This window comes from Hydra vulgaris, chromosome 13, assembly GCF_038396675.1.
Source record: "Hydra vulgaris chromosome 13, alternate assembly HydraT2T_AEP".
Taxonomy (NCBI): Eukaryota; Metazoa; Cnidaria; class Hydrozoa; order Anthoathecata; family Hydridae; genus Hydra; species Hydra vulgaris.
In genome coordinates this window covers 11,425,535-11,453,241 of record NC_088932.1, presented here as the reverse complement: position 1 = coordinate 11,453,241, position 27,707 = coordinate 11,425,535, and positions in this window count along the sequence as shown.

The window sequence follows — 27,707 nt, the reverse complement described above, 5'->3', positions numbered from 1 at the left end:
ACTTAGGCATCACCCGTTAGTATGCATTTTTTTGGAAATATTATATGCAGGTGATGTTTTAAAGATAAATCATTTCAAAACAAAACTATCAATATTTTTATCTTTTAATTCCATATTGTGTTTTGACAGCAGGCTGTTTTTTGAATTCTTTTTACTGCTAAAAGATTTCTTATAAATGGCAAAACATTTTTTCCCATTCACCAAGCCAATATCTTGTTTATCAGGTTCAATTACATTTACAAATACATCCACCGGTACAACACATTTATTTGATTATATATACATTTATTTGATTATATATTCTGATTATATATTCATGTCTTGCTGCCTTGTAGGATACGCCTTTTTAGGCTAAGGCTAGGAGATGCCAACTCCGATTTAAAACACCCCCTGCCTTGGGGCTCTTGGTTGAGTAAAGGCTAGAGATGGTGTCTCGATAAAAATACTCATCTTGGGCAGATGTTAAATGCACCCAGCTACTTTCTTGTAGAAGGCCTCCTAGGCAAAGACTTAAGGGGTAAACAGATTCTATCTGTTGACCAGCCTCGCACCCCTTCTTCATCTATTAGGCTGGCGCAGATGTATTTTTAATACATTGTTTCCAGTTTAGGATGTTGAATGCTGGATCTTCTTGACTCAATGCATGGGTTTGCTTGTGTTACTGTTTTTATGACTAAGCAACTCATTCTATTATCTCCTTATGAGGGTACAGCTCTAAAACTCAGTTTTATGGTTCTGAGGCCGGCTGGTAGTCAGGTTTCCCGAACTCTGTGGTAGCTCTCAGAGAGGCTGATTCCATCAACAGCTGAAAAATATCAAAGTACTAACAGTGCCATGTTGCGCATGGATGGTGTCCCTGTTTGTACTTTTGGTGTGCATTGCGGAGGCCACATTTGGAGCCCTTTGTTACGGCTTAGGGTTTATTAGTAGTAATGAGGCAATTGCTTGGGCTATTAAACGGTGTTCTGAGTACTATCTATGCTTTGAGTCAAGTTCTTCAATCTAATTTAAAAATGAATAAAGTACCAAAAACTATAAAACACAAAAAACCATCATCATCACCAAGTCCTCTAAACCTACCATTCACTAATATTCGTGGTCTTCGAAGTAACTTTTCTTCTGTTGAGTCTTATCTCTTGCAAAGTTCACCAGACCTACTTGCTCTTTGTGAGACTAATTTGAGTTCAGCTGTCTCATCTTGTGATCTTAGTGTTGATGGTTATCTTCCTCTGATTCGTAAAGACTCCAATAGCCACATGCTTGGCCTGGGCATTTACATTCGTAAGAATTCACCTGTTTGTCGTGAAACTAGGTTTGAATCCACAGACTATTCTTTCATGTGCTTTCGTTTAGCACCACTTCACTCTATTGCCTTTCTCTTTGTTCTATATCGCTCTCCTTCATCTCAAGACTGCACTCTTTTTGATGTTATTTCTGATCATATTGACCAAGCCCTCTCTCTTTATCCATCAGCTAATATAGTTGTTGTCGGTGACTTTAATGCTCACCACTCTGAATGGCTTGGCTCTAGTGTCAGTGACTCTGCAGGCATTAAAGCCCACAACTTTTGCCTTTCTCAATCCCTAACTCAAATAGTCAACTTTCCAACTCGCTTTCCTGACAACCCTAATCATTTATCTTCTCTACTCGACTTATGTCTTGTTTCTGATCCTAGTCAGTGCTCAGTTTCTCCGCATTCACCCTTAGGTTCTTCTGATCACAGTTTGATCTCTCTAAAACTAATATCTCATTCTTCTTCATCACCTGAATCCCCCTATTACCGAACCTCTTTCAACTACAGTAAAGCTGACTGGGATTCTTTCCGTGACTTTCTTCGTGATGGCCCTTGGGTAGAAATCTTTCAACTTCCTGTCGACAAATGTGCTTCTTACATAACTTCGTGGATTCAGGCTGGCATGGAATCTTTTATTCCCTCTCGACGATTCCAGGTCAAGCCTCACTCTCCTCCATGGTTTTCTTCACACTGTGCTGCTGCGATTGCCAATCGAAACCATATTTATCAGCAAAACAATTCTCCAGAAAACAGACGTTTGTTTATTACTGCTAGAAACAACTGTAAAAAGGTTTTGTCTAACGCCAAAACCCGCTATTCTCAGGTCATGAAATCTCGTATCTCATCTCAAAAATTAGGCTCTCGTGACTTCTGGAGAATCTTTAATAATATCAATAATAAGGGCAAATCTATAATTCCACCTCTCTTGTATGGTTCAGACTTTGTCACCTCACCTAAAGACAAAGCCGAACTGTTTGCTAAAAACTTTTCATCAATATCATCTCTTGATTCCACTAATTGCGTTCTACCTGATATTGCCAACAAACAGGTTGATCCATTGTTTGACATTCATATCACTCCAGCATCTGTATCTAAAGTGATTTCCTGCCTAGACTCTTCTACAGCTTGTGGCCCAGACAACATACCTGTTATTGTCTTGCAGAAGTGTTCTCCGGAGCTGTCGTCTATACTCTCAAAACTATTCAACAAGTGCTTATCAGAGTCTTGTTTTCCAGCCTGCTGGAAAGCCGCATCTGTTATCCCTATCTTCAAAAATTCTGGAGAGCGATCTGAAACGTCTAACTACCGTCCCATAAGTCTTCTTCCTATCATAAGCAAGGTTTTTGAATCTTTAATTAACAAACACTTAATTTCTCATCTTGAATCTAATAACTTACTTTCTGACCATCAATATGGGTTTCGATCTTCTCGTTCTACAGCTGATTTGCTAACAGTAATAACTGACAGGTTTTATCGTGCATTAGATGAAGGTGGAGAGGTTAAGGCCATTGCTCTTGACATTTCAAAAGCGTTTGATAAAGTTTGGCATGCTGGTCTTCTCTATAAGCTTTCTTCTTATGGTGTATCCGGCAACATCTTTAAGATCATTGAATCCTTCCTTTTCAACCGTAGCATAAAAGTTGTCCTCGATGGACAACACTCTTCTTCTTATTCTGTATCTTCAGGGGTTCCTCAAGGTTCTATCCTTGGCCCTATATTCTTTTTAATTTACATTAACGATCTTCCAGATATTCTCACATCTAAGGTGGCATTGTTTGCTGATGATACTACCATTTATTCTTGTCGTGATAAGAAACCAACACCCTCTGATTGCTTGGAGGGGGCATTTGAATTTGAAAAGGATCTCACTTCTGCTACAGCATGGGGCTCACAGTGGCTGGTGAACTTTAATTCAGATAAAACTCAATTTTTTTCAGCCAATCGTTATCGCAATAATTTAGATCTTCCTATATTTATGAACGGTGATGTACTCGATGAGTCACCTACTCTTCATCTTCTAGGATTAACTCTTACTTCCAATCTTTCTTGGAAACCATATATCAAATCAGTTGCAAAATTAGCATCTGCTAATGTTGCATCTCTTTATCGAGCTCGCCACTTTCTTACTCTGGATTCTATTCTCTATCTCTATAAATCTCAAATCCGGCCTTGTATGGAATACTGTTGCCATATCTGGGGCGGATCTTCTAATGATGCCCTTTCTCTTTTAGACAAGGTGCAAAAACGCATTGTAAACATAGTTGGACCTGCTCTTGCAGCCAACCTTCAACCATTATCACATCGTCGTAATGTTGCTTCTCTTTCTCTTTTCTACAAATACTATAATGGGCACTGCTCGAAAGAGCTAGCGTCTCTTGTGCCATCTGCTAAAATTCATTCTCGTGTTAATCGTCATTCAATTAAGTGTCATCCTTTTTCTGTGACTGTTCCTAAGTGCTCCAAAAACGCTTATTTGTCTAGTTTTTTTCCTCGAACATCAGTTCTTTGGAATTCGCTTCCTTCATCTTGCTTTCCTGATTCATATAATTTGCAATCTTTTAAATCGTCCGTCAATCGTTATCTTGCTCTACAATCTTCATCTTTTCTCTTACAGTAACTTCCAACTTTAATTAGTGGCTGCTTGCAGCCTTGTTGGAAGCGAAGATGTTTAAAAAAAAAAAAAAAAAAAAAAAAAAAAAAAAAATTTACCACGTTTTTTAATAAACATTTCCCACTCATTGGACAACTGTTTCTTGTTTTCAATTACAACTTTTTGAATTGTTTCCATTTAAGACTTCTTTTTTGTTTTACAAAACATTATTATGACCTTTTGTCCACCAAATTTAAAAACTTTTTTCTGTGTTAGTGGAAACATTGTTGCTATATGAGGGGGGGGGGGGATCAAATTTCTAGTACTATTTCAATTTTTTCTTTTTTTTTAATTTTGAAATCCACTTTTTGAAGGACATCTTATTAAATACATTTAGGAGAATTTGATTGCAGAAGAGTATTGGTTCAGCTTGTTTTTTACTGAAATTTAGATTTGTTATAGATATTGGGATGGATGATTTAAATTAATAATAGTATACAATAATTCATTATTTAGTTTTTAAAAAGGCTTATATGAATTTTCAAAAAGGTTAAATGTGACATCTTTTAACAAATTTTTAATTTTGCTAATTTCAATTGGAAAGCCAATATTTAAAAAATTTATCATATATTTTTTAATTTTATTAAAATGTGGACTAGATTTTTTAATGTATTAATATTAAGCCATCATCTGGATATAGGCCTAAATAATTAATATTGATTATTTTACTTGAAAAATTTAAAATATGTTTTACAACAAATTAACAAACTTCTGCTCTATCATAACTGCCCATTGTTACATCAAAACAGTCATGCATGTTTGTTTGTTTTTTTTCAACGTTTCCTTTTCTTTGAAGAACACTTGTGTTTTGGAGAGATTTTGAATAATGTCATTTTTAATTTAAACATGACACTAATGAAGCTTCAGCGCTTCATTAGTGTCATGTTTAAATTAAAACATGAAAGATGAAAACTTTATAATCTTATTGTTCTATTTATCTTTTTTTATAAAATTTTTTTACCTATCACTCTTATCTCTGATTTGATGAAAGCAAGATATACAAGAAATTTAATTAGAACATTAGTTTATTTATTTAGTGAACCTTTTTTTCAACCCTGGGTTTTTGGTTCATTTATTTTGCATAAGAAGTCTGAGATCAAATGTTGTTTAATTTTTTTCCTCCTCAAAATTGTTGTCTCATTGATTTCCTCCTTCTAGAGTTTGAAGATAAAGCAGTATAGTTTTACTTTCCTAAAGATATCTTTATCTCAGAGTTATTTGTTGCATATTTATTTAACACTTTTAAATTATTTTACGCACTATTGAAATTGTTAAAATAATTAAAAAAATTGTTTTATATAATGTTTGAAAAACAATGAAATAAAAATACATAAATTATCAGCCAATAACATAATATTTTAATAAAGATTGTATACCATAGTTACCATGGTAATCACAGAATAAAGTCAGGATAATCTTGGTATTGTCAAGAAAAAAATACATTTTTTAATAATTAAAGTATAATTAAATTCATGAATTTAAAGTTATTATGATTAAAAAACAAAATATAGTTCATTAACAAATAAAATGTTATACTTAAATGCTATAATTTAAAAAAAGCTACTTTTAAAATTCCATATCATGCGCTTGACTTAAGAATGTGCATATGTGTCTTTTCATATCATTACGCATTGTGCATTTATGTTTTTCACATTATAATTCCATACCATAAGCATTAAATAAAAATATGCATTCACGCAATAATTTGTTTATTGCTGTACCTGTTCAACACATATTTAATGTATTATTTATTAAATATTTTTGATGCAATGCTAATCTATTGTGCTCATTATCATCCTAAATAAAAATTGTTATAAAAAAAACTTTTAAAATGAAATATAATTCTTAGTAATGATTTAAAAAAAAACAATTTTTAACTTTTGATTCTTAAAGCAGAAAACAAATATAAAAATAACACTTCCTAATATCTTTACCGTTAGATAACCAACTCTTAAAATTACCATGGATGCCAATTGTTGATTCAAAATTTGTAAAAAAGCTTTAATGCAATCATCAGCTCCACATTAAATTTTTTATTTTCTAGCAATTATTTATTTTATAACTAACACTAACTCTAAATGCTAACCGTATCTCCTATCAACCAATGTGCTCATGCTTATTTTTATTTAAATGCAAAAACTTTTAAGTTATAAATTATCTGTTTTGTTGAAAATGGCAGGTATTTTTAATTAAAAATTATTTGAATTTTAAATTTAAAACACTCACTAAATACTTGTTTAGATTACATTGATCCAATTGAATAAGAAAAATTTTATGTGACAATTTTCTTATAATAAAAGAACTCAACTGAAATCTTTACGTTGAACAGAAAGCAAAATCGTCACATAAAATCTTAATAAAAACAAATCTTGCAAACTATGAAACTTTTTAAATACTCTAACGACACTTTAGATACTTTGACAATACTTTGTGATTTTTTTCCATATTTTTTATCTGCTTTTCTGGACAAGCTGAAAAATTTAAAAAGGAGTTAAAGAATCCAGTCTTTAAATATTCAATTTTCGTTAAATATGTTTATTTTTTATCTGATTATGATATGAAAAATACTATATACAGTTTTACCAAAATATTTTTGTATTAATTTTCATACATAAAATATTTTATTACATAATAAAATGTTCTTTTCGTCGCTTTTATTATAGTTGAAATCGAAAATAAAAAATTGAGTTTTAAAATTGTACTCTTCCGAGTAGAATTGTTTGCAGTGAGTTACAAACAGAGAAGACTTTAGGCATTAGCCAATAAATATTGAGACAAAGGACAATGTTTGTTAAACAAAAGATTTGTTAAGCACTGGACTACCTGGCCTGAAAGCATCTTGGCACCATTTAAATTTTATCATTCTTTCAACTTAATGAACTTTTAGGTGTATTTGTGTCCAAGCTTCTTCTAGGTGTATTTGTGTTCGAGCTTCTTCAGCAAAACATAGAGACATTTGCTTTGATCTTTTGTTTTATTAAGAACAAATTTCATGACATGAGACATATGCCTCTCACATATATAGTAACTGCACATTTGCCAGAAAAGAGGCCTTCTAAAAATACGATCCATCAATAAATGTTTCTAAAACATGATAGCAATTGCCTGGTAATTTCCTTTGGTACTTTCAGTCTTTAACATACCAAACAGAAAGAATTCACTTTTGTTGGAGTTCATCCACACTCAGTTAATGACTAACTTGTAATTTCTCTGAGATTTTACTGGTATTTAAAGAAGTTCTTAAAGTGTCATTTAGTATATCAGGCTGTTGCTCTTGATGTACTTCCTCTTTCCTTTGATCCTTCCTGATTCGTGAAATTTTTTACCTTGTGCCATCATTTTGTTCTAAGTTTAAATAATAAGAATAAGCTAATGAATCAGGAGGATTCATTAGCTTATTCTTATTCTAAATTCTTTTCCTCCTGAATCATTAGAGTAAATCTTGTGCCTTCATTATTATTTTTTTTTTTTTTTTTTTTTATGATCCTTTCTTCTTTATTTTACTAGCGTTTTTCTAAAATGTGTCGTTTCTTACTATCTTAAAAATTTACCTCTTAAGGCAATTTTTTAGAAATTAATTGATCTTGTTTTGGGTCTCCTTGGCCTTTTTCTTTGGGTTGCGCTTTTTCAAGTTAAAGATCTTAGCTTTTTGTATGTGAAATTAAAAATAGCTTTCCTTTAGAAAGTCATTAGCTTTCATAATAAAGCTTTCATCAGTAAGCCTCAGACTTTTAAGAGATTGGTACATGTTGATCTTGTTGCTAATCTTGTTTTTGATTTGCTGCTCAGTGACTAAGAAAGTGTAGGCTAAGTCTACCGGTTTCTTCAAAGTTCAATTACCTGTAGTTTTAGTCCTGCTCATACTTTCCTGCTGCAAACTTTTTGCATTTCAGTTAATTATTTTTCTAAAGCAAAGAGGCAGCCCTTTGAGGTTCATTATAGTGCTGAAATAATTTGTAATAGTTGCTGATGGAATAATCAGTCTAAAAATACCTGATTTGTTTGCTAATTTTTAGCCAATAAAACCTTCTGAGAAACTCTCCATTAGTAAAGTGGAAGTCTTGCAGATAAAATGTTCTTCTTTGTCTGGCTTCCTACTTAAATTAAATCTTAAAATTCAATAAACTTGAGTTTTGCTTTTATAGTAATACAAATATACATCAACAGATTTATTCTTAATCAAATTTCTAATATACATTAAATAAATTTATTTTTTAAATAACATTTTTTTAATCCAATATAATTTTTTTTTTACATTCTCATTATTTCAAATTTAAAAGATCAAGCAGAGAGATCTTAATTCACCAATAAAATTATTCAATTTAACAATTTAAAAAAAAATTCGCTTTTTAATTACTATCTCTCTTTTTAATATATATTTGATCCTAAAACTACATTCCTTTACAATTTTATATTGATATAAAAAAAACTAATACAAAATAAGTGATAACAGAGCGTCTTTTAGGTAGTATATATATATATATATATATATATATATATATATATATATATATATATATATATATATATATATATATATATATATATATATATATATATATATATATATATATATATATATATATATATATATATATATATATATATATACATATATATATATATATATATATATATATATATATATATATATATATATATATATATATATATATATATATATATATATATATAAAGTCTATTTTTAAAAGTATTTTTAAATGATTTTTTTAAAAACATGTCTTTTATGTAATTTAATTATAGTGTTTGAAGTTTTTATATAATTTAGCTTCTTTTGAGTACCAGGTTGAAACACTATAAAAATATTTTTTTACAAAATATTAGGGACCTGTCAAATTTTTAAGGGTCTTGAAGCACCCTAATATATATACATATATATATATATATATGTATACATATATATACATATATATATATATATATATATATATATATATATATATATATATATATATATATATATATATTTATTTATATATGTTAGGGTATATCATACTAGATTCAAAATTTAAATTTTCAGAATTTTGACTAGCACGCTTGGATTTCTATGTATTTGGGTGCGGGGAATTTAAATATAATAATATTTTTGCAAAATATTGATGTCTAGGTACCGGGAAACAGTCAAAACAGTCTTTTATAACTAAAGCTTAATTTTTAAATGCTTTTAGTCAAATAATAATAAAAATTAAAACATTATTAGATAAAAATAAATCATGTGAAAAAAAACACAAAATTATCATTTAGCTTCCAGGATTTTTGAGCCAGAATGCACGGCAAGGGCTTCCGCTCCCCTCCCTTCTATCAATATTTGATGGTTTTATTATGATGAAAAGATCAAGATATATTACAATTAGTATATATATATTTATACACACTGGTAGGAGGTAGAGTAGGTAGAGTTGGAGCAAGGAGCTTAGTAGCAAATGCCCCCTTCCCTTATACTTACTCGAAATACTCATTCAAATTATAAATCTGGCTGCCTTAATTTTTATTTTAACTCCCCAAAATTCTTATAAGATCAAGATCAAAACCAAGTATTTATTTAACATTTAATGTTATGCACAACAAAGTATTAACCAATCGAATTATCCAATAGCACATTGCTTTGCTGGCTTAGATATTTCTGACTTTTGGTGTATAATGAGTAAGGTAGCGACCTCTTGGCTCTTCTGTCACAGTTATATAATTTTCTTTGATAATTTGTTTTCTGAAGGTGCCTGTGGTTTTATCATGGATAAGAACTAAATTTTTATCTTTTCTGCCATCAGCGAAAATTCCAGTTATTATATTTCTTTCACAGTCGAAATTTTCTTCTACTCTGGAATACTTCATAGCACACTCTTTGGCACGAAAAACATAATTTACATATATATATATATATATATATATATATATATATATATATATATATATATATATATATATATATATATATATATATATATATATATATATATAATTATATATATATATATATTTATATATATATATAATTATATATACATATATATATTTATAAATATATATATATATGTATGCATATATATATATATGTATTTATATATATATATATATATATATTATATATATATATATATATATATATAAATATATATATATATATATATATATATATGTATTTATTTATATATATATATATATATATATATATATATATATATATATATTTATAGTTTTATATATATATATATTTGTAAATATATATATATATATATATATATATATTTATATATACATATATATACCTATATATATGTATATATATATATATATATATATATATATATAAATATATATATATATATATACATATATATATATATATATATATATATACATATATATATATATATATATATATATATATATATATATATACATATATATATATATATATATATATATATATATATATATATATATATATATATATATATATGTATTTAAATTTATTTAAAATAATGCGTTTTGGTGCAAGTATAAAAGATATAAAAATTTTATTTCATAAAAAATGGTGAGCTAAAAGAAATTGAAAAATCTGCTCTCAGAAAGCGCTTTTATATCCAAGGATTTCAAATGTGAAAGGCAAGTAAGAAATGCTGCAAGTAAAGCAAACAATATATTTCCAATATTGAATAATACTTTTAGGTATAAAGATAAATACCTCATGAAAATGTTTTATCGCACATACGTGAGACCTCGTTTGGAGTTTGCGATTCAAGCTTGGAATCCCTATTTTAAAAAGATATTAACGAACTTGAAAAAGTTCAAAGAAGAGCATATAAATTGATTTCAGAATAAATCTCTCTGGGATATAATCACTAAAAATAAGACTAAAAATATCAGATTTAACAACTTCAGAAGTTTGAAGACTAAGAGTTAACTTTATTCAACAATATAAATTATATATAGGTTTTTAATCTATTGATATGAAGAAAATCCAGGTACAAATGCATTCCATCAATACAACAGGTCCAGCATCCAATATTAGATGTTATAAACATTGTATTAAATCAGAGTTTGTTAAAAATTGTTTTAGTAGACAACACTTTTTAACAAATAGGGTTGTCTTAGGATGAAAAACCGAAAATCGGTAGTAGAGTCTACATCAGTCAAAGAGTTTAAATCCAGACCTAAACTAATTAACTAATCAAGTAATATTGAACAAGAAAAACTTGTCACGCTTAAATTTATAGATAACTATTGTGTTGGCTGTCATAGATATTATCTGGCGCTCTATCTCAATAGCATCGGAATTATTACTATATATGTATTTTAAATTTTATATATATTTTAAATTTATTGGATAAATTATTAATAGATCATTATTACTTTTTATATTTTTTTTTACGTTTTACATAGTTTTTATTATTTCCATAGTTACTCCTATTTTCATTGTTACATATATAAGCTTCATATCATCAGTGATTTTGACTTATGTCAAATAATGATACTTTGCAAAAAGTAGCGATGCTTGGAGGCTGGGGAAAAAAAAGCCCTAAAATTTTATTCCCCTTTCATCCCAAACGTGAGATCAAAAAATTGATCAAATATTTTTTGTACTATTTTTAACTAGCCTTATATTCATCAATAAATTTTAAGTTTCATAGTATTATCTTGTAGCATTCAAAAATTATGACCATATAAAGTTTCAAACACCCTTAATTTGAGGACGTTATAAATTTTATATGGTCATAAATTTGACATAAGTATAAACATACCAGGGGCGGATCTAGCATTTATTTCTCTTTCAGGAAACTTTTTTTGTACATTTTTGCACGCCCCCATTCCCCAACCAGTTTCACAGCCCCATCATCTTTCATGCACAGCTGCATGAAAAAAAAATGTTTACACTACTAAAAGTAAACAAAACAATTTTAATATTTAAAACCTATTTTAAAATGATTCTTTTAACCCGAATATTATAACTTTTTGAACACAAATAGTACAGTCAAACATCTACTTTTAAGCATAAACTAAATTCAAAATATGTATGCTGATGCTCCACTTATAAAGGTTAAAAATGTATCTGCCAGGAACATGTTTGTTTAAAGCACATGAATCACGTCAAGGTTCTTTCCTATGCATGCGTACGAATTTTTACGCAGAACGATTGAAGGCATATGACAGAAAAATTCACCATCAATTAGCAACCTGCCTTTCGCTACACAAGTTTAGTCCTAGATTAAATATAAAATATATTATATTATGGCAATCTGCAGTAGTGAAAAAAAAAGCATTTGGGGCCCAGGGCTGTTTTAAGGCAGGAGGCTTCTTTTAATGATTAATAAAAAAAAAATTGTTTTCAGAGATTCTCTGAAAAGTATACATTTTTATGAACGTTATTATAATTAAACGTTATATATAAGTTATAACTTCAAAGCCTCCAAAACTGTGGGGCCCAGGGGTGTGGCACTAGCAATATAACTGCATAAAACATGCAAATGTTTTTAAAACTTTAAAAAGTTTATGAAAATATATACCTAATGAGCACAACCCACTTTTTTAGATAAATAACATTTAAATAATATAATTTTCAAAATGTTGTTAAAAGAACATTTTTATATGCCACTAGTAAGTATACCATTAAATTTTGGATGTTGAATAATTGAACCAATAGAAAACGCAGTTTTTAGACGGTGCTTAAAACTTCTAAGTTTTGGCACTAATCATCAACTATATAATTTAAATAAAAAGCTGATTGATAAGAAGAATATATATGTCAGTTATTGCTTGGCTTAAAGCTTAGGCAGCATCAATCAGTTGTATTTTTTCTGGGAAAATTGTTCCGAGAAACGGTATCAATTGGTATGGTATGATGGTATCAATTGCTAATATTGCAACTGATACCGTGCAACATCTATATTTTTCAAAATATATGTTTACATATATTTTTTCAAAATATATGTAAACATATATTTTGCAAAAATATATATAAACATATATTTTTTCAAAATATATGTACATATACATATTTTTACGTTAACATCTACATACATATACAAACAAACATAACAGCGCCATTGTTACAAAACTATGCTTGCAGTTTGTAATTCACTAAGTCAAGCGTATTTTTTTGTAAATTAACAAAAAGAAAAAACAATTTAAGGTTCACTTTTTACAAATTCATAAAACTGCCAGTAAAGCAACAAATTGTCTTCACTGAATATAATTTTGTGCTTTGGAGCGTAATAGCATAAAGTAAATAAAGCATTATAATCGGTTAATAGCTTTCTGAATGGGTACAAGTTTATCCAATTTCAAGCTTTGGATGTTTGTTTCTGAACAGAAAAATTGCTTGTGATGAACGCAGGTTTTCTTTATAAAGAAAACATTAAGGGTCCAATTTCAAGCTTATTCAATTTTAATTCCAGTTTATCCAATTTCAGAATGGGTACAAATTTATCCAGTTTCAAGCTTTTGATGTTTGTCTCTGAACAGAAAAACTGCTTTAGATAAATGCAGGTTTTCTTTATACAGAAAACATAAAGAATCACTTCATAAAAAAAAGATAAAGTGTTACTTCATAAGATAACATAAATTTCTTTTAATAAAACCACATAGTTTTGCTCAAGAGCCATTCGTACATTATAATAAACGTCAGACATTATAAATAAAGCCCTTTAAGAACTTGACAATGCTAACTTCAAAATCCTTATGCAATTTATTGGCTTGTTGATCTATTTTTTTCAAGTTACTCAGTTAATTTCCAGACTTTTTATCTAGATCCAGATCAGCTAAGGCGTATCAGACACTTAGTTTCATACTACTTTTGGCATAGTTTAACTTTTGTTAGTTAAAGTGAATAAAAATACACACATCGTACCAAGATTAGGTTAGGAAAATCTTTTTTCGCCTAATGAATGAAAAAAACATTATGCCTAATCATAGTTTGTAACACTTCCACGTTTATCGTAGTCAAGTTACTCGTCAGCAAAGCCGAAAAAGTGAGTAAAAAAAATTACCCGATAGAATTTTAAAATTTAAAACAAATTGCATCATAATAGTAACATAATATTTCTTGTTAGACGGCCACCTAATGTGCCGAACCCTAGATTCACCCTTGCATACAAATGTTTAAAGTTTGCTCCATGTCTGCAAGTCAAATTCAAACGCCAGAAAATGCTGGATCCGCCACTGTCTATCATACTCATATTTATTGGTTATCATTTGTTTTAATTTTTATAAAGTTTTAATTATTATTACTATTATTAATAAACAAATAAAAATAAAAACAAAATAATTATAGTATAAATATATTTCAATAAATATCTTATATTTGATGTTTATTTATTTACATTTTTTAATACATATTAAGTATAAAGTAATAATTTAATATTTAAATTCAAGCAATTAAATATAAATGAATAATTTTAAATTTAAATTAAAGCAATTAATACGCAATAAATCTATAAAAAAAATTTTAAAATTTAATAGACCTAACGCCTTATGATTTTAGACCAGAATCGATAAAAAAAAACTATAAAACAAAATATACATATTATTAAGTGTCACCTAAATAAATTTGTATACGAAAAAAACAAAATTAATTTTATTTTTTAAATTAGGCTTTTTGAAATTAATTTCAAAATGAAGTTTTAGTTAAAATTACTGTGATCACTTTGGATTATATTATTAGTTTTGATTGCAGCTATCGCTTTATGTTTATGGCATTCAGTTTTATGATTTAGTTTGAAGCTGTTGCTGTTTGTTATACTCATTTATCAGAGGTCATTGTAATATTGTTGTGATAACTTTTCACTCAGGGTTTAGAATACTGTCATCTACTTCTTCAATTTCAACTCAACCAAGCACTATTAATTGATTTTATTGAACTTGCATGTTTACATATATATTTTGTAATATACTATTTCTTAGTCAAGCTAAAGTTTTGAAAGGTGGGGCTGCTCAGAAGAATCTCTGTTAGGTGGTTTATAAAGAAATTCATTCCATGTTGCCTCAAGCTCAATGGCATATAAATTGTTTTTTCAAATAAGTATTAATTAAAAAACTGTTGCTTTTATTTTATAAAACTTTAGCATTTAAGAAAAAAAAAATTAAAAGCCCCTCTACTACCCTGAAAAAAGTGTGGTAAGGTCCATCCCATTATAACTCTGAAAAAAAAAATGAAACACACTTGCTATTGTCAAAAAATCTTATTTTCATTTAATAATATATACCACTTAAAATTAAGGACATGAAAATTGTGACAAATAAAATTTATTATATTTTTATAGTTTTTATAATTTAAAAATCAGGAATAAAAAGATTTTCTGTAAAATTAAATTTTATTATTTGTTAAGAAATCACAATAAAAACAGACTATAAATTTATCATTACTGAAATTTTTTTTGTGTGTAATTGTTATTATTTCTTACTTGCATTTAGTTTTAGATATGTTAAATTAGTTATTTAGGAACTACTTAGACATAGTGATTAATTTTTTAGTAATAAGCACAATAAATTGTATGAAATAGTTTATAAAATAGGAACACTAACTTTAATTTGGTATAAAACATGCAGAAAGTACTCAGCAGTATTGTAAAGAAGTATTTAAATTTAGTTACGAAAATGAAAAAATTTTCAGACCATAATTAGCACAAAAGTTATATTATAGGCAATAATATATTTATATGTGTATATATTACAATAAAGATTAGTTTATATATGTGTTTATTATAAGAAAGATTTATTATAAATATACATACATATATATATATATATATATATATATATATATATATATATATATATATATATATATATATATATATATATATATATATATATATATATATATATATATATATATATGTATGTATGTATAAGTTTTATAATCTATGTTCTTTTTCTCTTGTTTCAGCCCCATCTTTTCTTTAATATGCTAGCTTGTTATTTTCTTGCAGGAAACACAAAAACAAATTATTCACATTTTTCTATGCCGTCATTAAACTAACTTCTACTTATCCTTAATTCATACAAAATTAAGCAATAATTTTTATCAAAATAAATACTTCAAATGTTAACTGTAGAAAAAAAGATAACTCTAAATAGGTTAACAAAATTCAAATAAAAGTATCCATGACAGCTTTAAGTTTTATTAAAGACTCCATTGTGTTTTGTTTTATTTTAAAAGGGTTCTTTATAGGTTTTATTACCATTTGATTGTTTTTGGTTTATTTATGCTGGATGTACCTATTTTTTCAAAATAGTTTTAAGTAAGTTTAGTAGTATTTTCTGTTTGCATACTTAGTTGTTTTAGTTTTGCTTCTGGCTTTTTTTGAATTTTTATTTATTGTGCTTAGTTTTTTTTTTTTTTTATACCGGTAAGAAAGCTATAGAAAACGTGGAGAAAGCTGCGACAATTAGGTAACGAACAAAATTTTGCGAATGGTTATTCGCAAAAGCCAATCTTAGCAAACCTGCGAGAAATAGTTGCTGAAAACGATTGATCGATTTCATTATAAAAATATAATGTAACTTGGTTTGCATTTGTTTTCTTGTTTATGAAATTATTTTTTATGAATCAAATATTTCCATAACCACCTCTTTCTAATATATTGGTAAACAACTTTGTAAATTTGCTTGCCAATATATAAGAAAAAGGTGCTAATGAAGGTATATAATGGTAAGCACTTAAAAAATGTGTACGATTTGTTTTCCATACGCAACATAGTTACAAATACCATGTTCTTTGTCATACTTGAAATACTAACACGCTGTTATTTGAATACTACTATCACATTTAGTATTTTTTTTTAAACTTTTGGGATCTGTATTCAGCTAATTAAGTGTTAAATACGATTTCCAAAAAAAAATTGAATTAGTGCAAAATTTACTATTAAAATGCTTTGAAGATTCTAAATTGGGCTGCACACACAAAAATATATGTAATGCTTTTAGATATTTATTATAACATTTAGGTATTAAAAAAATTTAAGGTGTTTTGGTTCTCAAGCCCCGAACGTCGCAATTTTGTGCAAAGCATCTTTAGTAGTAGTAGTAGTAGTAGATGCTGTAGCCGCCCGAAGACGACGAGTGTGTGTATTAATAACACACTTAGACAGCCGTGTCAGTATTAATTTTATTTAAAAGGAGCCAATTGTCTAATTGTGCTTTAAAACTGTTTACTGATTTTACATTAACTACATCTTAAGGTAGTTTATTCCATGGTTTTGTTATTCTGTTAGTAAAGAATGTGTGTCTTAAGTTGCACTTTGTTTTTTCGCGTTCAAACCTGACACCGTTTCCTCTAGATAATTGAAAATCATTAGGCTTGAAACCGTTTAAAAAGTCCACGTTTTCAATCTTATTTAATAACTTATAAGTCGGGATCAAATCTTTTCGAAGTCTGCGTTCACATAATGGGCTGAGGCCAAGAATCTCCAGTCTTTCCTCGTATTTTATCTTTATTTGACATAAAGCATAAAAATATAAATATTTGGAGTTTGCTTCATGTCTGGAACTATTTCTAACAACAAAAAGCGGCTCGGCCATCCCTGCCAAAATTAATAGAACAAATACCAGTCATTCAAGTTCTTACACAATTTTTTTTCAATATAAAAAAATTGTTTATAAGAAGCAAATGCTTGAAGCTTTAAAATCATAGAAAACTTTTAGTTCCAATTTTTTCTCTCAACACACATTGTTTTTTTTTTATAAGAAGCCAAGTAAAATATTTTTTTTTATAATGTTTTGTTTACATTTGGCGCAATGTATATAAATTACATACTTTTCAAATACAAACAAGGCTTCTAAAAGAAGATCACAATGATCGTATCGTCAGAAACCTTTTACAAAAGAGAGTACGTAAAACATTATGGAAACTCCCTTTTGCAATAAATGTAGGTAAAAAATAACATAAAAACAATATACCGTACTGAGTTAAATGAAAATTGTAAACAAGTATAAAACAAAACTTGAAAAAAATGACAAAAAAAATTATTTTTTATGACAAGATGAAATAAAAATATTCTTAGATATTTTCAATAGAAAGAATGGGATCTTTTAATTTATTTTTAAAAACAGGATAAGTTAGAGGTAAGTCACGATAAGTAATACAAAACTGATGAAATTTTGTTGGACAGAAGGGTTCATTTGAATAACATTATTTTTCATGTTAAACTTGCTTAATGGTTTCAAAATAAAAAGGCCTTTTAAAATTAAAGAAGATAATTCTTACATCCACATCTAAACAAAAGATAAAGTTTTATGTACGTTCAGTTTATTTATATCGAGGATCTTCATTTATTTAAAAAATATTGAGGAATGTGCGAACCAATCCGCAAATTTAATTAACGGATCGCATGTTTCTGATGGCGATCGAGACATTGTAACTTGCTTTGATCAGTGCTACACTAGGCGATAACATCATAGCTTGTATAACTATGAATTTATGAGTAATAAAGTTTAGTTGAATTATTTTTATCTAAATGAGTACTCGCCTTATATAAAGTTCCGATACTTTATGAAACTTTCGAACAGACATAGTTAATATGATGTTTCCATGTGATGTTCTCGTCAATGTAAATAGACTATATATAGTAGAAAATTTCTTAATTAAAGAGTTTAATTTTTTAACTTGTTCTTCAGTTAGTTAATACGTCAGGATTTGGCTAACTATCTCCTTAGCCATGGGCCACAGCGTGAAATAAAACTGGAAGGGCTAAAGTGAAATAATTATCTTGAACTCAAATGTTTTTTGGGTTTCAAAAAAACTTTCGTTGCCCCAATTTTAAAATTAAAACTTTATTTAGAAATTTTTTTCAAATACTAATTAAATTGCAAAAATGTAATAAAAAATCTAATTAAGTTAATTTAATGTAAATGTTCCGAACTCACTCCTACGGTTATCCTGTGCTGCAGTAAATTGTTCAGCTACTTCTATTAAAGATAGACATGTGAATTCAAGAAAAATATTTTACTTTGTCTCTCGTAAATCCCCCCACCCCCCACAACCTTCTCCTCGCAGTTTTTTTGCACGCCGTGTAACGACAGTATCTACGTGTGTGCGTACTTAGCAATGACAAGAAATTGTATATCTTTTTTGAGCCATTGTTGCTCTGTTCTTTTTTCAGTAAAAACTTTACATGTATGCATGTTTCTCCATCAACGCTTAAGGTATCTCATAAAATTTCACATTTTGCAGTGAGCTATTTAACGACTAAACTAAGTGAACGCCCTTGACAGTGTATGGCAACAGCTGCAATTATCGAAACTCAAGTTAAATCTGATGAGAATATCTTTGATATCTATTACAGTAGTATCACTTTTAATAATTTTCAGCTGGTAAAATCCTATAAATTTTTGAAAAGGATTTAAATCTTCATATACCGATCGAAGAAAAAACGATAGCTGTTCTTTATTGCTTACATTAGTACTTTCAGTAGCAATAAAGAAAGAAATTTGCGTTTTCGGATTGTTTTTAACTTTTCTAGTAATGTTAGAGTAGCTAATATATCTTAAATCTTATTTTTCATTTTGTTATATGTATAATTGTAACCAAATTTTTCACCAAGATGATCAACAATAGTTTTGTTGTTTGTACCAGGCAGGCCCAATAATTTGGTAAAGTTGTCACTCCCACCATAATTTTGCAAAGCTTATTATTCCTTAGGTAACCTAGGCATGTAATGATTTCTAAAAGATAATTTTGTTCTATAGCGCTCCTATTGGAAATCTGCTTATCCATAAACTTCGCAATATCTTAACATTGAACAACGTTAAGCTGATATAACGAAACTGTTTTGTGACACACCGAATCTTGGTAGTTCTGAAAAAATTTTTGAGTTTTTTTTAAAGCATCTTTATTTCTCTAATCTTTCAGGTTTTCCTTTCTTTCTTAAATAACATAACAGTAGTCGAAGACACTGTCAGTTCTATATGAAATTTGATCATTTAAGCAAAGATTTAGGGTAAAAATCTAAAAAATAGCTGAAAAATATCAGCATTACTTAGTAAAATTCTGGAGGGCCTTGGAACGGGAAACATTTTTTCAGGTTGACCTTCTACTTTAGTTTTTCAGCATTTTAAAAATAATAAAAAACTTAAAAACTAGATATTTTTGGAGCGTACACAATTTAACAAAATAAAATTTTTTCTCCGTTAATCAAAACTTTTTGATGTTTCTTATTTAATTTGAGTGTGCTGAGTCTGAATATGACATTGCTTTTTTTATTGTATTAGCCGTTTGATCATAAAACCAAAAGTTCAATTAAACATTTATTTAATATTATTAATATTAAACGAGATGCAACTTTAGTCAATATATAGCATTTACTAGTTCAAAAATTTTATGCTATTTTACGAAACGTCATGTTAGATCACGTTACATACATATATTACATAATTTTACATTATGTACTAACTTAATAGTCCCTCAAAATTTCAAAAAACACTAAAGGCGAACAGTAGAACGTGGTTTTCTTTTATGAAGTTTGTTATCATTGCATATCAAACATCAGATATAGTCACTAGGGTGTTCCATAAAAAATTCTTTTCAAAAATACAAGCTCCTTGGTAATTTTTCCATTTGACTTGATAAGATATAACCATTATTCAAATTTCAGGTCAATACATGCTGATTTGACATTGCCACCAGCCCTTTAAAGTTATCATGAATTATTAAAGTTTAATCTAAGTCGTGAATTTGGGATAATAATGCAGAACATTAATTAATGCTTTTAATTGATTACAACTATGAATCTAAACATAAAAATTGCTATAAGAACACAATGATATAATTAATTGATTTAGACCTTTATGCAAAAAAATTATAAATTTTTAAGACTCAAGTAATTACTAGTATATGAAATGAGTAACAAAACAAAGTTATAGAAAACTTTAATCTCCTTACTATTTGTATGTAACTAATCAATTGGAAACAATTTTACTGATATTAAATTAAAATGTTTCTATATTAGATTCAAATTCACTAAAACATATTTAGACTTGGAAAAGATAAAATTTACAAAAGAAAAATTATAATAAAATAAAAACTGTATAAATTGTAAAAATATGTATTTCCATTATAAAAGAAAATGTTAATAACTGATGTTCTAATAAGTCCAACAGAGTTATATTTATGCATTACATACATATTTATTAAAAAGAGTTCTACTTTTTCATTAACATTGATGCTTTATCAAACTTTGATATGCTCCTTCTATGCTGTTCCACTACTTGGAAAAGGCACTGCTTTTGGTTTTAATCCCGTTTTAAGACTTTGATTAAATTTAGTAACTAGTTTAACTGACCTTTCCGCTAAATCGTGGACAACTTTTAGGCCTTTTAATATCCCAGATATGTAGTTAAATTCATATATTTTTGATCATTCATCGGGGCATAATGAAAGCCAGATAGTATTTACTTTCAAAAGATCAAATAGAAACCTGGAATTTTTTCCAATTAGAGAGCTCACTTTCACGTTTTGATTCATCGATGGCATTACTGGCACTCCAGTTTCCATATTTTCATCGTGTTTTTTTTCAGAATTGTTGAAGCAATTTTCTTTTTTTCATGGGTAGACACAGATCTAGAAAAGAGGGCAAAGGGTGCAACTTCTTCACTTAGGTACCATAGGTGTCTTCTTTGAGCTATCAAAGCTGCTTCTGCTACTCCTGGGTCAATTTTTTTAAACATTTGCATGTTCTTCCAAATCTGTAGGTCGTTGATAGGAGCACCTATGGCGTTTGAAGATGTCTATCAAACTTTTACATAGAATAAGCTTGTAAATAGGCAAAAGCGATGCAGTTTCTGAATCATATTTTTATCATAACCTAAGTACTCACTGAATGCATACATTTTAGTTGCCTATAGAATGTTTGCCATCCATGTAGCGTGATGGAAAGCTCCTGGCTTAAGCCATTGTTCTCCCTTTTTCACATTTTTCTCACCAAGGAGTAACAACGTGTCATACGCCTATGATCATCTCTTATAAATGTATGTTCTTGGAGGGACAGTTTAAGAAAATTAATCATATCTTCTTTTGTGGATTTCAGCGAACGTTCATTTACGTCCAGCAAATTAAAGTTGTCATTCTTTTGATGGATTGTGTTGCAAGAGTTCTTTAATTTTAGAAATTCTAGATTGGTCGGGTCTGTCGTTGGGCCAAACAGGTGTTTCCATACGGACGACAAAATAATCTCAAAGATAAGGTGGCGACATGGTAAATAAAACATCTTAGAATTCAACTTTTTTCTAGAATGACAGAAGCTTCATATTTCCATCCTGAGTTGGAAGCTGTGGTATCAAATACCATACCAATGATAGATTTGTTCAACAACCAGTCTTTAATGAGATCAAAGATTGTCTCTGCTTGGACTAATCTTGTCCCATTCATGATATTTAGAGTGCCCAGCAACTTTCCTTCTATATAATTTGGTGCACCTGCAACTAAAACTGCCAATTGTTCCCCATCCGCTTCAATAATTTTTCCATCTCAATGAATTGTTAGAAAGTCCGGCTTGTTAAAGTCATATTTGATGTTTTTCGCAATGTCATGGCAATTATATTTACTGGCATTATAGGAACTTGTTTTTGATTTGTAATATTACTAGAGGAAAAACCTCCTTCCTTCGCAATAGCTCTCAAAAATGGTGTTCTTTGTCCCAAGGACAAGTTCAGCCTATCAGCGGTTTGGCAAATGTTTGGATTAAAGAATGAATTTTTTGGCAATAGTAGCTGAACCTTATTTTCAGTATCGGTTGTTTGATTATTTTTCAAGGTTTTTCTTTGATAACTTTATATTTTTTTCACAAGTATTTCACTGATGCTTGCTCCACTTGAGGATGAATTACAATCTTGATTTGCTTCACTTTCTGACGAACTTTAATGTTTAATATTTGAAATCTTTAGGCCTTTTTTTACCAATGTTGCCCTCTTTTGCTTAGTTTTGGTTCGTTCATTTTTTATTTTTAGTATCTTTGCGTATTAATTATCTGGTGTTTCCAGTTTTACTCTTTAATGTCTTTTTTTAATGTCTTCACTTTTTTGTTTATTGTTCCGTAGTCTGTCTTTCCGAATGGTTTCTTCAACGTTAATGCAATAAAAAATAGTTTTCAAGCATTGCTACAAAATTATTTTGTTTAGTTTCATTTGAATTTTGGACTTTTCTTTTTTGAACGTTCCTGAATTCATCGTGCAATTTAGTTATTTTTTCTTTGATTTTATTTTTCCTTTGGGTCTCAATACCGGTCATATGCCAGACTTCTAGAACTGCTTCACATACTGCATCAGCAACAATTGAGTTTGATTTTATTGATTTCTCAGTTTTAAATTCACAGTTTTTAAGGTGAAAAAAAAATTTCAAAATATCCCCATTAGTAGGAATAATTATTTGGCTCAGAGCACAAATAGAATTTCCTATCAATCAAATATTTTGACTGTTGCCTTCTCTTCGATATTGTTGATTCAGCCATGTCTAAAGCAATCATCAATCATATACTAACAATATGGTTAAGGTAAATATATGTTTTATTCATTTGTATTATAATATTTATATTATAAATATAAATTGTATTCATATTAGGTAGTTTAAACTATATTAAGATAAAATTAAACCCATGCAATGGAAACAAACGTAACATTAAACCCATTTTTGGATTCAACAACGTAAAAGTATTTGCTAACAAAAAGCTGCCAACTTTAATTTAAAAAGATACATCAAAAATCTAAACAATGTAGTAAAACACCCACACTTAACAACAGTCAACTTGTCAACGGAGTGTAGTACGAGGGGATTGAGTTGATATGTCAATTCATGTTATAACACGATTTTGCCACATACAATCCTGTTAATTACTATACAATTCACTTACAATACAATATATATATTCAGCCCTGCTATCCCATAAACAAGGAAAACATGAGTGCTTTGTGTATCCTCCTTGTAGACCAAGAAGAAAAGCTAGCACCTTAAAGTCTCTATATACATCCTACTTGTAACTGTCGAAGGTTATTTTCTTAAGCAACAACCTCACGTTCTTGTAGTCTTCCATCACAGCCATCACGGAGCTCATTCGGTGTGTCTACATCAGAATGATTAGCAGCTACTTCTTCAGATTGAGGTGTGTTAGGAACAGGCAACTCATCACTGTGTGGAACTGGTTCAATAAAAAAGGATATACTTGGATAAACTAGCGTCAGCCTAATCTTCGCCTTTTTATACTTTGAAATGTCAACCATGCAGAAATAACAGTCATCATGATGGTTTGTTGGTTCTCTCTATTTTCTCGGAATTGCAAAGAGTTTTGTGTTTCGGATTCCACGCAGCCATCCTTCCAGAGTTGATCTACAGCTGCTACAACTATGGTGTTGTGCCCACGATTTGTCAGATCTCCCATAGCCTTGTCAAAAAAAACATGGTATGCAGTAAAGAATTTTTTATTACTGACAATTTTTTGTTTAGTTTGTGTTGTACTAATATAGTATTCACAAACATAACAGAATGAGTCAGGACAAAGCTTGCAGGATCTACTAGATATATTCACCACTTCGTATAACAGTTGTAATTAGTTAAACTGAAATAAACATAAGAATAAAGTTAACTGATTCTCTCAGTAGCATTTGTTTAACAAATCATACCCAAAATGTGCTAATATTTATTAAAAAAAGCTTTAGATCAACATAAATAAACATAAACAATAACAAAGGAAGTGACAATTGAATATCTAAAAAAACTAGAATCGGGAAAGGCAACACTAAAAGTGGGATAATAAAAAAAATATACAAAGCTACTGACAGTCGATAGCCGGAGAGAAAATCAAATCCACGAGCCACTATCAATAGCTCAGCAGAGAGAATGAGTTAAAATCAGCCTACATATATATACATATATATATATATAAATATATACATATATATATATATATATATATATATATATATATATATATATATATATATATATATATATATATATATATATATATATATATATATATATATATATATATATATATGTATATATATAAATGTATAAATATATATATATATATATTTATATATATATAATATATATATATATATATATATATATATATATATATATATATATGTATATGTATATATATATATATATGTATATATATATATATATATATATATATATATATATATATATATGGTGTTATAAATGCATTATACATATACAAAAACTCCGAAATATACTTTATGCTTTTTAACGTTAACAAAAATGTTCTTACATAATGGTATTCTTCGCGTACAAAAAATCTAAAATCGCAAACTGAATTTAGATAGCAATTATTATGAAAAATATTGCAACAAGAAGTAGCAAACTAATAAATAAATAAATCATAAACTAGTAAACAAATAAATTAAAATTAATAAACTTCTTTAGAAACCTCCCAGTTATAGACGAATTTTATTAAACAAATTTGCCTCCAATCAGGGTTGTCTTTGTACTCAGGGCCTTTGAGAGGGAGAAACAAAAGGGCATATTGTCACGCCGATTGATCCGTTGACTTTTTTTCTTTTTTTTTTTTGCAATGATTAAAAAAGATTTTAATGAATGACGATGTGAAATCTGCTTAGTTTTTGTATTTAAGATTGAAACTTTAGTATTTGTAATAAAAATGCACATGAAAAAAATTTAAATTTTAAATTCTATTATTATTAACAATTTAAAATTATTTTTTACGAATAAAATAGGATTATTTGAAGTAAAAAAGACGAAAGCAGGCTTACTCCATAAGCCCATGAACAATTACCTCAAATCTTTATCGATCAAAAGAAAATAATAAAAGATTTTGTTACATAATTTTTAGGTGTTTGTTTTGATGAAAAACATAACTTGGAATCACCAAAATGATTATGTACGCACAAAAATTTCTAAAAACATGGGGATCCCATATAAATCACGAATCTATAAGAAAGTCTTACTCCAACTTTATTATTCATTTATACAGAGTTATTCAAATTATGCTAATATTGCTTGGGGAAGTACAGAAAAAAGTGAGTTGCAATGTCTTTCTCTCCGTCAGAAACGCGCAATCGGTATAATCTATTTGGCTAATTGCTTCACTCATTTGAAGCATTATTTCATTGAAATGAGAATTTGAAATATACACGAGTTAAAGGTATTTAATAATTTATCCCTAGCCATAATCAAATATCTTGTCTCTTTAAAACCAATCAGTAAATATATTTTGAGAACTAATAACTTCTTAAATGAACCTTTTTGTCAAACAAACTTTAATCAATTTTGAATTACCTATCGAGCGCCTCACCTTTGGAATAAAACACTTTTCCAGAACTTTAATTTTGAAGTGTCTATCACTTTATTCCTTTTTAAAAAAAAACTGAAAAACGTAATTTTTTCATTAGATAATATATTGAGTTATTTTTAGTAGCAAAAGTTAAAAATATATTTTGACCTTCTTTTTTTATTGTTTATATGCATGTTTACTTTAATAGAAGTTTATTCCTACTTATTTTATTTATTTTTCTTATTTTTTTCACTTTTTAATTATATGTTGGTTTACTCTTGTATAAAATTCTGATGAGAAAATCCTCTTTATCTTTCTTCAGACACAGATTATTTAGCTATATTATACCATATATTTACCTTGCAATTTTGTAAAAATTTATTAATTTTTTTTTAAACTTATCTTTTTTAAATGCTTATTTAAGACTCTGACGACAAGATCCTTGCGATCTTCCTTCAGATACGTTATTTATATTTGTTAGATTTTCTAATATTGTAAGCTTATATTGTTATTTTTATTATTAGTTATATAAAGTTGTACAACGACTAACAAATGGTAACCAAAAAGAAAAAATTATTTGAGCTTTTGTATCTTTGCTATTTATATATATATATATATATATATATATATATATATATATATATATATATATATATATATATATATATATATATATATATATATATATATATATATATATATATATATATATATATATATATATATGCATATATATATATATATATATATATATATATATATATATATATAATATATATATATATATATATATATATATATATATGTTAACTCATCCTTCCGAACCAATGCACAGTGGGCCAGGTGGTAGAAAAAAGTATAAAAAATATTCTTAAAAATCCGGCTTTTATAAAATGTATATGTTTCTGTATAATTACCATGCCGTTTGCATTTAAGTCTGCTAATAAAAAAAATTGTTTTTTTTTTCAAATTTTTTTTTAATTAATTTAATAATATTGTTCGTGTTACTAACAAGCATAATATTGTTATTAATTTTTAAAACTTCATTTTTTTATTGCATAGTTAAACAAAACTAAGTATTATCAAATGAACAATTGCAAAATTATTTTGCACGTAAGCTATATCAGATAAATTGAATTCTAATTATGGCGTACTTTTTTAGTAAAGTTTAACTTAAATAATGAAATACTTTTGCGGTCCAAAAATTTGAGACTTGAAATATCTTGCCCAATATGTATATTATCGATATATATTTTACCTATTGTCGGCGGATATCAGCTGCGTCTCTATACATGATTTTAACAAGTTTCATCTTTGGGGCAGGTGGGCCAACATTCTGGCTCTTTTTTGTGTTCCAAGGCTCCAATCATCGCAATTTTTTAACAAAGCATCTTTTTTATCACAATAAAATGAACATATAAATATTTGGAGCTTGTTTCATATTTTGTTGTCGAAATGTCTTATGAATAATATATTTTTTGCATTTGAATGCTGA